At 39.4% G+C, this 3459-nt stretch overlaps 2 long non-coding RNA genes across 2 annotated transcripts in view; one reads left to right on the top strand and one right to left on the bottom strand.

The window, feature by feature from the left end:
• Positions 1 to 3459, bottom strand: part of LOC121930401 — a 60586-nt gene that overhangs the window by 23600 nt on the left and 33527 nt on the right. The gene's annotated exons all lie outside the window — the stretch shown is intronic.
• Positions 12 to 3459, top strand: part of LOC121930400 — a 4507-nt gene continuing 1059 nt past the window's right edge. The window contains exons 1-2 of the long non-coding RNA XR_006103931.1: positions 12 to 897; positions 2741 to 2837. This is a non-coding gene — a long non-coding RNA (uncharacterized LOC121930400). The remainder of the gene's footprint in view (positions 898 to 2740; positions 2838 to 3459) is intronic.

Genomic DNA, 3459 nt, shown 5'->3' with positions numbered 1-3459 from the left:
TTGTGGTTTTGAGTGAATGGCTGCAGTACAGGCATTTAACCACTGCGCCACCAGGGTTAAATCCCTTTCATATATTTTCATCTCATTGGAATTATTGAGGATTTAAGACAGGCGAACTTACGCAAAGGTAAATCATTTTTAATAAAGATGTTGTGGGCACATCAGGTTTTCCCCCCCACCCAGACGATCACAAAGCCCATTTACCAATCAGCAAAACAACTCATTCAGAGCTACGCAGGAAATTTGATACTTAAATGAGAGCTCTCCTTTCAAATGATTAAAATCTTAAAGTGTTACTCATTCTTCATTAATAAGGAACTATTTTCCTAAATTGTTGTATTTTGTTGCAATATTTTATTGAAGGACTGAGTCTGTTTCTAAGGTTCAAAACACATATATTACATGAAACACAAGGGACTAAGGGGAGAAACAGATCACCCCAAAGCTGCCCCTGAGAAAGCCGGGTTGGGACTGCAGCAACCACACACCATGGCCTCAATCCAGCTTTTTGCCAGCCCAAAAAGAGGAGGCAAAAAGGCATTTTTTCCCTCCCCACCACAGCTTTTCGGCATTCCTGTGAAATGCCGCATGCATATGCTACACCCCCAAACCGTCAGAATGCCAGTGTTTCAAGGCAGTCTGTTTGAGCTCTAAGTATGTTTCTGAGGTCCAAAGCACATATATTACATGAAATAAATGCATACAAAGAGATGCTTAACATGTGGAATTAGTAGCTGAATATTTACATCTATCACCTAAGACTGTGCTGTCATGTAAAACTTGGACTCTTCCTAAGGTAAAGGGGATTTCTGTTTGCATTTTTCTTCAGGAATTTGGAAAGTCCTGGGAAGAAGTTCAGTCAGAAGATGACCGTGAATTGCTGTCCAACCAGGAAGAGTAAATTGGGATCTATTTTTTTTTTGCTATTTTGGGGCTGGGGAAGTGGGAAATCTGCCCTACAGGACTGATATGTCTTATTTGAAACCCTGACGTTCAGGAACAAAGCAGACTTGAGATTAGTGTTTTGGACTAGAGTCAATTGGAGGGATACTTCTGCTCTCTTCCATACCATTGTTTTTAATAACTCTCTTCCACCATTAAGTACAATTTCCCCAGAGAGTAAAATATATAGATTCCTATACCTTCCCCCTAGGGTGGGGGTAGAACAAGGGAGATGTGAGCCATCTTGACTCCTCACTGTGTGATTGCTGCTCATATTAATAAATGCAATAAATGTAAGACAGCTTTTAATGTCACTTCCCATATCACACCTTTGTTTCCCTTTAGTTGTCAGAAAGATATGCTCAGTTACTATAACTGCGAGCCCTAGAGAAAGTCCCAAGACAAAGCATGAAGAAGCAGTTGCCAGAGGACTTGAAATATCTCCTCTCTTATTGCTAGTGTGACAGTAGTAAATGCCCATCTCAGGATTCTGTACACTCATCCCTCCACATTCACTGGGATTAGAGGCATAAGACCCCCATGAATGTGGAAAAACCGCAAACCACAAAAATCACTATATTTTTATCTGAGAGAACACCTCTCTAGGAACCTCTATGTCTTCCAGTGCAACTCTGTGGTCAACATCTGCCATACATTGACTATAGAATTGAGCTGGAGGAGCTAAAAATGCTTAGTGGAGTGTTCTCTCTAGGTCCTTCAGTGCGACTTTTGGTGAAAGTTGACCATAGAGTTGCACTGGAGGACCTAGATACTCCTATACAGAACATATTAATAAAATCTATGATTAATCAAATCCACAAAAGTCAAAGCCACAAATGTAGCAGGACAAGTCAGATGAACCACCTGTTAGTTTTATTTTTTAAAAAATTAATACAGTATTTAATTTCTTTATTAATTTCTTTATTAACAAATTTTAATAAAATATTTTTAAAATTTTAATATTTAATTTCTTTATTAATTTCTTTATTAACAAAGACAAACATGAATAAACAAACCCACAAAACAAATACAAAACAACTAATACACAAAAATTAACACTTGACTTCCTGCTTCCATCTATCTGCTTTCTAAATTAATATATAATTTATCCTATCTAACCTACATGTATATTTCATTTTAGCTTCTAATTATAATAACAAGAACAATATCTTATATACCACCTGTTAGCTTTAGATAAATTATAGCTGACCAAAGATTTGAGAGAGAAAAATTGAGAGGACACGTGTCCAAAATGAAACGGCTGTGGATTTCCAGTGTCTTTTGGGTAGAACTTGTATGCCTCCTACAAAGGAAGTCCTATGAAATTCTGATTTCTGCCAAAATCATATACATCACTGTGCTATCAGTCCCTCTAATTACAAACCTTGGTGCAGAGTGCCAATATTTACATATCCAACATAAGGGTAAGGAGAAACAGAAGGGGATGTCGGCATTCTTGAGAGAATGGGAAGAGTGCACAAAGATAAAAATGTTTAGGGAAAAATTAAGGGGGCCAAACACCTTTTGATAAGGACTGAGCATGCTCACTGACTATAAAATGCTGCCTGTCTGTTGGGGAGATAAACTTTAGAAATTCAAGGGTAGAGGGTTGACATCTTTGGAAGGGAATGGTTGAGAATTCCTTAACAGCATCACTCCACACTGCATCAATCCAGTTTATTGAAGTAGATCAATTATAGCAGAATTTGGCTCCAAGTTTACTGCTTCTCCAGCTTTTTCCCCCAGAAACAGACACCAATTATAGATGGCTTTTTTAAAATAATTTTTTCCTTTACAGAGACTGGTCTGACTGGGAAGATCATCCTGTTTGTGCCGTTTGCCTCTTCTGTGAGAAGCAGACAGACACCACAGAAAAGCTGTATGTTCACATGGAGGTAAGAGACATGGCGCTGGGAATCCTGTAGATGCTGCTGGAGTGCAGGTCTCAGCATTCATAGCCCACATAGCCCCTTATGAGGAATGATGGGGGGTACAGAGTGATAATGTCTGGAGAAGTATATGATTCTACTTGGTGTGTGAGAGCTTGCCTTGGAAAATAAGTGGGGTAAACTTTAATTTGTTATTAATGATGGAGGGTGTGTGCGCTAGATTTTAATGATACATACATAGTGATATATACATAGTGATATACATCCAAAAGGCACTATATTCTGTTGTATTCTAACGAGCCACAACTGTGAGGATCTTTTTAGCTGCTTTTGAGAGAATTACAGACCTTGTGTTCCTGTGTTAGATCCAGACTTAGGAGCTGTACAGACCGGCTTGAAGCACCAGTGTGGGGGCATGGCATTTGGACAACACATGCCTTGACGATACCCCCCACACCAGTGTCACGCCACCCTCCCAACCGCACAGTGTTACAGCACTCCTTTGGTGAGGCATTTATATGACACATGCTGAAAGAAGCGCCAAAAAATGCCGCTGTGACAGCAAGGGCACCTTTTTGCCAGCTCTAAAAGGAGCAGCAGTTTGCAGTTTCTTTTAGAGCCGGAAAAG

This window comes from Sceloporus undulatus, chromosome 5, assembly GCF_019175285.1.
Source record: "Sceloporus undulatus isolate JIND9_A2432 ecotype Alabama chromosome 5, SceUnd_v1.1, whole genome shotgun sequence".
NCBI classification, from domain to species: domain Eukaryota; kingdom Metazoa; phylum Chordata; class Lepidosauria; order Squamata; family Phrynosomatidae; genus Sceloporus; species Sceloporus undulatus.
The sequence above is the reverse complement of the archived record's forward strand: the minus strand, read 5'-3'. Positions and strand labels throughout refer to the sequence as shown.